The following is a 9,429-nucleotide window of genomic DNA, read 5'->3' as shown; positions in this document are numbered from 1 at the left end:
AAATTCTATTTTTATTTATTTTATTAATTTTCTTTGAATTCCTTTTCTCGCTACTCGGTTCCCTTATTATGGGCCTGGCAGAATCCTCAATGGATTCGGAAAAAGGCCCTGTTAGTGCCTATTAAAAATAAAAATAAAACTGCTGAAAACTTCGATTTCTATATTTTAAAACGTCGATGGAGAAAAATTACTTTTTAAAATGGGTATTGTTGTTTTTCAGCTGTGCCATGTGGGACTGAAAATGCTGTGTTCCTTAGCTGTGCCAATGAATGTACAGTTCCTCTGTGCCCGGCAGAAGATGACATTAGACAAGAAAAGTGCAAGAATTTGCGACCAAAATGTTCTCATAAAAAAGTATGTTATTGTCGTCAAGGTTATAGAGAACGTATGGGAAAATGCGTACTTTGTTGAAGCAATGTAAGTGAATATTATTGTATGTAAATTAGATACAATAACCATCAATTAAATAGAAAAATGATGTAAACTTTAATAATGTTTGATGTTTTCTGAATGAAATTTATATACTATTTAAAATAATTAACAAACAAATAAAAATTATCTATAGATTGAATACATTTTCTATTCTTCTTTTCAATCTGTTATTCTAAACATTTAAAATGTACTGTACATAAAAAAATTTATTTATAAAATAAACGACTAGAAATAACTATTATAATCTTTTACAACATTTAATTTAGTTTAAATTTAAACACATTTTAAAATTTATAGTTAAATTTAAACTCAATAGCCTCAATAGTTCAATTCTAGAAGTTGAATAATTGTGGGTTCGCGCTCTTCTATGTGGCGGCCAAGTGGAGTTTTTATGTTTTCTTTACATTACACCTAAATAACATCTAAATAGATCCTAGCTTTTTATAGAAAGTCCTCCCTCTTTAGATCGTCCACATGTTGCTTTACAAACATCACGAAGATCGTACAGATAGGATTAAGACGTGGATCCTCATAGCGGATCCACGCACGAATGTAAGGATCATCTTCAATTCTATAAATACCATCATGTAAGTAAATCTGTTGAAGATTTCATTCTATATCCGCTATTCAGACTTATCCATCCATAATGGAACAAACTTGAGGCTTATCTATACTCCATAATGGGAGTGCCAGTCTCGGATATTTCGAGTTCCGAGTGTCATTCCCATTGTGTGCGTGAATTGAACACAAGATGGGCTTGATTAAAAGTTCATCATTCTGTCCACAGAGAGGTAGGAGTAAAAATAACAAGGTACAGTACAGTAAAAGCGTTACATGAATCAATCTTTGAAGTTTCTCAAATGTAATTTGCTCTAGTGTTTGATTGATAAGTAAAAGCCAAGAACACAAAACAAGTTACGAAATTGTACTGTATGCCTTTAAAAAATAAACGTGTCTGAAATGCATCCATTTAAAGATGGTCGTCGTTGGAAGGTAGTGAAGGTTCGACTGTATTTTCAATCTTTCAATTAAAATTTTGTGTGTAAATTACTTAAACAATATTACGCAAATAACATATATTAATATTATTTGCTTGTAAACATTGATTTAACACATTTATTACAATAAAACGTAGACCTTAAAGTACAGTCTGATCATAAAGTCCCTCCACAGCGGGCGAGGAAACGGAAGGAAGAAAGTAATTGTCACCACTCGATTGAGCCACTTGTGTGTGACCACTGTGGCTTTATTACCATCGCACTGTAGACTAATTAACATAATAATATAATAAAATTAATACTTAAAAAATTTTATTTACAGTTCTTATTCTCTATTTTTACGTTTTGGAATAAAATATATCAAAGTTAAATATTTAAGAAACGATAGTTTTGCTAATGTGTAGTAAAGATATTTCTAAAAATAATATGTCGAAATCCATAAAACTGCTAACCTCTCCAAGAACTAAATGTTGTAATTAATTTTAGGAACGTCTCGGTTGTTTTAATAATTCTAAAAAATGATAATTAAAATAATAGACACGATCCTAAAATAAATTCTGAGAATTTATAAAATTGTTTACTGTTTTATAAGAATTAATTGCATAAAAACTAATAAAATAATTTTATATTAAACTAGCTGCGAGTACCTGGTGTTGCTCGGGATTTAAGTGGATGAGGGTTTGATGAGGTTAGATGCAAGAAAGTGATAAAAAAAAACCAATAGTTTCAGCAACTAAAATGTATTGTACCTTTATTTATCTGAATATTTAGAATAATGAAATTGCAATGTTATGGTGAAGATTGCTCGGGCTTTACTGAGAGGAGTCGGGCTTTAGGAGTGGTTGGAGATAAGACACCCACAGTATTTTTTCTAAGATATTGAAGGATAATCGGTGCCAAATTCGTGCGGATACATTGAAATTTAATAATTATATTTTTCAATATTATAAAACCCCTTCCGAAATCCTATCATTTCGATTACGCAGGAATTGAATCGCATACAATAGTATTAACTTATAAAACATCGCGGTTATTTTTATTGTTTTTCTCTTTTTGTGCGTTTTTAAACAATTCTAATTAACTTGAAAATATTTTAAGGTTTTTTAAATCTATTTTTTAAATATTTAATCTATATTTATTTACAATCAATTGCATGCATTAGAATCATTCCGGACACAACATCATAATAGAAACTAAACTGACGTAAAAAACTTCATGCATTCCTAGCATAATGGAAACACTATACTCAAGAACAAACATTTAATAAATCAATTACGCCTTTTTTCCCTATGTGTCTTTTTAATTATACCCATCATGGATCTCACTGTTTCATAATGGAGGCCACCGGATGATGACGGATTACATACGATGTATTCCAATTGCCAATTGGATAAAATTCACTGTACACTGGTCGCGGATTCTCGTCTCACTAACGAACTGACCAAGTGGAGTCTTTCGGGTTTTCTCCACGTGTTTAACATCTAAACACCTGAACAGTTTATCTTAAAAGACCTCTCTGGAAGCATCCCACTTGTTACGTTACACTACAATTTAATTTGATGTATCCGAGACGCAAAGAATTCCCAAGAAAAATTCCTGAGGTTGTTTGCTCGGATTCCATCCCGGATCCCCCAGAGCATTAGGCTGACGTTCTAATCATCCCATTCATAAGATAAGTATTGAATAATTTAATATTGGGCCATCCGGTCTAATATTAAATTCCATTATAATATTATATATACAGGATATTTTTTTAAAAATTTGTATGTAAAAATATAATGTTTATATGTCACTGCATTATATTATGTTTACTTTGAATGAATCAATGTAAATAATGAATGTCTGTTTTCAATGTTTAATGTTTTGTTTTTACTTTTCGTAACAATTTAAGATGCGAAGAAATAAATTCAAACATAGTGTTGATGATAATTTATTATTCTAAAAATGTCTGTATATAATTTTATGATTATAATTTATAATTTGACTGAATTAGCCTTTAAAATTTCATAACATTAAATGATGCATTTCTTGGTAAAACGGCTTTAATACAGCTGTATAGACAAGCCAATGACAGAGTCCATTGAAAGTAAAACGATCTATATTATTGGCTTGCTTATCGAGCTGTATTAAAGCCTCTTTATCAAGCTACGCTCCCTTCCTATCGTATTTTTCTTTCAGTTCAGTTATAGTAACGGAATCTATCGAATGTTAAAAAAATGAAATTTCTATTTCTTTTTGGATTTTCGCTGATCATTAACATTTCATACGCGTACCGCTGTAAGTAAATCTAAATTTTTAATTCATAAATATCATTCATAAATTTGATTTTCGCTTCAATTTTCAATAGATTCTCCAGTACCATGCGACACTCCTAATTCAAGATTCTTACAATGCGCTACTCCGTGTACCATCCCGTCATGTCCAGAAGATCAGAACAAAGAAATATGTAAAAATATACATTACAGATGTTCTATTTTAGAAAGATGTTACTGTAATCAAGGCTATAGATCCACCGAGGATGGAAAATGTATACCTTGTTAAAAATCAAAGATATAAATGTACTTGTATATTGTAACTTACACTTATACTTTATATTAAAATATATTAACCACTAGTAGTAAAGCTTAGCATCAAAATAAAGAATACAGAGAATAAAATTGTCTATTCCCAATCGACTCCTAGGTTTGATTTGGTTTATTTGATTACACCAAAACAACGCGTGGACGATCTGACAAGGGGGATGCTTTTATGGAAAATTGGCCCTTATTTATAAATTACAAATGTAAATGAAAGCCGGAATACTCCACGTGGCCATCCGTTGGTAAGGCTCGAACCCACGACTGGTGTTCAGTGGTTTGATCCATTCTACTACTAGACTCCTAGGCCAGCCTTGTGAATACGGTCCCGAGAGGATTAATAAACTTTTATTATAGATTAAAATTTAATAGGTATGAAAACATAGATTCTTAAGTGTCTCAAAATGCGAATTTATATAAAATATATAATTAATAATTATATATTTTTAAACAACTTTCGAGATACATATTGTAAGAATTATAATATACATATTCTATATTCAATATGTTAATTATAATACAATTATAGAAATAAATATTGATATTATCAACAAACATTAAAAGTGGAAATCAAATTTATGTTATGTAAATTACCCTGCCCTTGCAATAAGATAACAACCATTAATAAATTTAATAATAATAATAATAATCAGGATTTTATATATTTTTATATGATTTTTGTACTAGTTTGCAGTTTTTACTTACCTCAAAAAATAATGATTTATAATTCTTGTGAAAATTTTGTATTTCTATATTTGTGAACTTGCACCCTCAACCTTGCACTTTGTCTATCTTTAAAAAAAAAAATAAATATATAAATAAAAATTTATTAAATTAATTCTTTGTTTTCAAGCTTTGCGTACCCAAAAATTTTTTGTGGTCTCTCGTGTTTAAGTTCATACTATTTTATACTAATAAAGATTTTAATAAAATATTATTTTAACGTGTCCAAGGATGAAAATAACTTCTTTTAATTTAAATATGTCAAAAAAATAACGCAGAGAATGGTATAAAATAAATTATTAGGTGTAAACTTCCGAAAAAGATATGTAAAGCACGAGATAACATCCAGGATGCTGTACATCTACTTTCTATTTTACGTAACTTTTTACTTTAAAAAGTAAAATTAATAAGATTATTTTTAATTAAATGATTTATTATTTGTATATTTAATTTATAAACTATAAAATATACAGTTCTTATAACAATTATTTGATAAAATATTTATAAAACTTTTTATAAGAGTTTAATAAGCAATACGTTTGCTTATCACCTGGACAAAATAAATATGTTTTTACTTAATTAATGCTTAAAATATAAGGTTGTAAATACAAAAACATTCAATTAAATAAACGGGAATTTAAAAATTAAATAATATAAAGAGGTATTAGTTTAAAATACTTATCTTTTATTCTTTATCCTTATTTATATTTTTATTGAATTCAACATTATATAAAAAAAACATAAAATAAAATAAAATTAGTTTCGCAATGGTTGTAATATTTATTATCAAAAGGAAAAATTTTTAGAAATTGACGTCACATAAATTATAAAGATAACGTGTTTTATATAAAGAAAATCTCATATTTATTTTATATTAATAAGTTAAGAGCATCATGAAGCTGCTACTGCTTATTCTTTTTACGCTTTTTGCCTTTTCCTTTGCACATCCGGATGAAGGTAAGATTATCTTTTATAATTTTATTTTTAAAATTTAAATGTAATATTTATTTATTATTTATTTAGTGAGTTGTTCCGATCCTAATTCTGTTCATCATGGATGTGCTTCGCCGTGTGGTCGTTTTTCTTGTGGTCGTCAAATCAGACCTAAGGGTACATATTGTATTGCACTCTGCGTAAATGCTTGCTTTTGCAAACCAGGATTCTATAAAAGTAATAATAAATGTATTCCATGCTAAAAATGAACGACTGGTTTATAAATTGTTAATGTTTTGATATAATAAATTGTTAAATTGTTTTGATATAATAAATTGTACAAAAATCCTGAATCAAAAGTTATTTCTAATTATTAAGAAGAATGGCTTAAAAAATCGAAGCCTATTTCATATGTATATACTGTATTTATATACAGATAATTCTAATATTGTTTAATATACACTCATTCTTATGTAATCTACTACTTTGAATTATAACTGATTTATTGTAATCACCAAGTTGAAATCGGATGAAACTTTATCGGTGAAAATGTAATAATTATGATAATAAGTGATTGCAATAAAGCAAAGGAACAATTTCCTGTATAACAACGATGCAATTTAAAGGAACTTTGTATTATGTACTGTACGACTTTCTCTTGCCTGGATACAAGTGGCGATACCGTCAGGCATATAGTGGCATGTAGAAAACGTATGTTCTCCTTGAAACAAACATGTTGCAACAGCAGCTGGAAACTCCTTCGTAGATTCGTCGTAGATGGCAAAGCTGCATTCCAACTGGTCTCACAAATACTCCTTGTGTGAAAAATCTGCACAACTGGAAAGAGAACGGAGTGTGGTAACATAATAGAGACATTCCTGCATAATTTTTGTTGAGTGCGGTGAGCATTACTTTACTAGAAACAGTGGCGTAGCGTAGTGGGGGCGGCAGGGGCGGCTCATTTTTAGGAAGCGGCAAAATTTCACAATAAATAATAATAATATCTTGTAAAATTTTGAACCATTTTATTTCATATTTTTGTCGGACCTACGATTCAGATCGATTGAAATGAGCACGGAATAGTGTTACCACCCGTCCGGTTTTCACCCGGACAGTGCGAGAATCGATTCACTGTCTGGATGAACTATTAATTTTGTCCAGGAATATCGTGCGCAACCTGTCGCCCTTTTCTTTTTTTTTCTGCTTGTACGATTCGTATTCGTACACGTCTCCAACATTCAATAGAGCAAAGTCATCTGTAGTTGTTTTTTCTTAATTTAGTTACTTACGTTACTCCTATCCAAGTCTTCCTAGTTCCTAACTGTAACTGATTTAGAACCGGCATGCACTGCACTTTATTCTTCGCATTGCAAAATGACATTACACATGCGTCAGGAACTTCTGTTCGAACAAACTCACCTGCCATCCGGGTCAGCAATTTTAAAAAGGTGGCAACACTAGCACGGAATATTTCATTACTTATTCTTGTGACGAAACTGAATTTTAGTCTTTTAAATTGAGATACCTAAATAAGGGGGCGGCGAAATTTTCCTTTGCCCCGGGCGGCTGACACCCACGCTACGCTTATGCCACTGACTAGAAAATGACTGCAGCGCTGCAGTGTATGACAGTGATCTCATGCGGTCCTGCGGGAAAGTGGTGGGTTCAAACAACCGGATTCGACCGGAAACACCGGTTATGATAAAACTTGGAGTGCCAGAGGTTAGGGTGCCCCACTGTTCAACCACCCCTACTTTAGAATAAATTTAAAATAATTTTTATTATTTATTGCATTTTTAAAATGCAATAAATGTAACAATGTGTTGAATTTTTTTTTTATATTATTTTTTTAGGTCACTTATATTTCCAAGTAAATATCAATAAAATGATTTTGCAATGCCTCGCAATATTCGTATTATTTATAGCTCAAATTATGGTTGTAAAGGTTCTGAATACAAAATATTCAATTAAATGAATGGGAATTTTAAAGAATTAAACGTATAACATTCATTCATTTAAAATACAATACTTTATTTATTTATCTTTAATTTTGAATTTATTTAGGGGAGACCGGGGCAACTTCGGCATGCGGGGCAAGTTTGTCAAGCGCTTTTTTTTAAAAACAAATTAAAAGGAGACTTTGGTTATAGGTTAGGCAGTTGAGTTTTATTGGTGGCTTGTTGAGTGTAGTGTTTTTATTGTTCTCCAACAAGCGTAGTTGAATTATCAAGCAAATTTTCATTTTCGTTCAATTCCATATAATATTTTTTTTCCATTTATATTGAATTGGCAGGTTTTGTTATAATTCCATGATAACGAAAGTTACTTTTCCTGTTAGAAGGATGTAACTTCAACTTATTCACGTGGCCAGATCGTGGCTTGGCATTCTGTTCTCAGGGTTGTACTTAATGTTTCGAAATCATGACTAGCGGGGTAAGATCGGCAACATAAAGCCACATTAGAAGCAAAGGATAAAAATCAAACAGATGATAAATGAAAACATGTTTGCATTTGTTATTCATGTATATATGTCTTTGAACTTGCATTTCGTTGTAATAATATTAAATGGGTGTTGGATTTGTATTTCTTTGTTTTAATAGTGAATTCCAACTTATACATTGTTAATAACATAATTTTATATACGTGCCTATCTTGCCCCATTACTGTTGCCCCTATACCAGGGGCAACTTTAATAAAAATAATTAAAATAATTACAACTTTACAAAAAGAGAGAAGTTGCCGATCTTGCCCCTATACCCGGGGCAACTTCGTCAATTTCTCTCTTCTTGTAAAGTTGTAATTATTTTAATTATTTTTATTTCCAAACTGATTTTAACCAGTTCTATAGTAAGGTAACATTCCAATAGACAATATGCAAAGCTTTTTTTTTAGTTTACAGCAGTATTTATTACACAAAATTTAAGTAAAGCTTAACATGCCGATCTTGCCCCGGTCTCCCCTATATATTTATTGAACTTAACATTATATAAAATAAAATAAAAAGTTACAGTTTTGCGATTGTTGTAATATTTAATACCAAGAAGAAAGATTTTTAGAAATTGACGTCACATAAAGTATAAATGTAACGTGTTTTATATTAATAAGTTAAGAGCATCATGAAGCTGCTACTGCTTATTTTATTTACGCTTTTTGCATTTTCCTTTGCACATCCGGATACAGGTAAGATTATCTTTTATAATTTTATTTTTAAAATTTAAGTGTAATATTTATTTATGATTTATTTAGTGAGGTGTTCCGATCCTAATTCTGTTCGTTATGATTGTGTTTCGCCATGTGGTCGTTTTCGTTGTGGTCGTCAAATCAGACCTAAGGGTACATTTTGTGTTGCACTCTGTTTAAGTGGTTGCTTTTGCAAACGACGATTCTATAAAAGTAATAATAAATGTATTCCGTGCTAAAAATGAACGACTTGTTAATAAATTGTTAATGTTTTGACTTAATAAATTGTTAAATTGTTTTCTACTCTTACAGAAATCATGCCTCAAAAGTTATTTCTAATTATTAAGAAGAATGGCTTAAAAAATCGAAGCCTATTTCATATGTATATACTGTATTTTGTATACAAATAATTCTAATATTGTATAATATACACTCATTCTCATGTAATATTACGCACCAAGTTGAAATCGTATGAAACTTTATCGGTGAAAATGTAATATATATAAATAATAACAACTCGAAGCCCGAGAAATATAGAATAAATCACCAAACGATCGCCTTAATATCGGGCTATAATATAGCTAATT

The 9,429-nt window shown here is 30.1% G+C and overlaps 1 long non-coding RNA gene across 1 annotated transcript; it reads left to right on the top strand.

Moving 5' to 3' along the window:
• Positions 1 to 3,462: 3,462 nt before the first annotated feature.
• LOC111621024 lies at positions 3,463 to 4,154 on the top strand. The gene is made up of 2 exons (XR_002755997.1): positions 3,463 to 3,707; positions 3,778 to 4,154. It is a non-coding gene; the product is annotated as an uncharacterized LOC111621024 (long non-coding RNA).
• The last annotated feature ends 5,275 nt before the right edge of the window (positions 4,155 to 9,429 follow it).

The sequence above is a fragment of the Centruroides sculpturatus genome, unplaced genomic scaffold, assembly GCF_000671375.1.
Source record: "Centruroides sculpturatus isolate CEXI.00-Female unplaced genomic scaffold, Cexi_2.0 scaffold245, whole genome shotgun sequence".
Classification (NCBI taxonomy): Eukaryota; Metazoa; Arthropoda; class Arachnida; order Scorpiones; family Buthidae; genus Centruroides; species Centruroides sculpturatus.
Note: the sequence above shows the minus strand (reverse complement) of the source record. Positions and strands in the feature narration are given on the sequence as shown.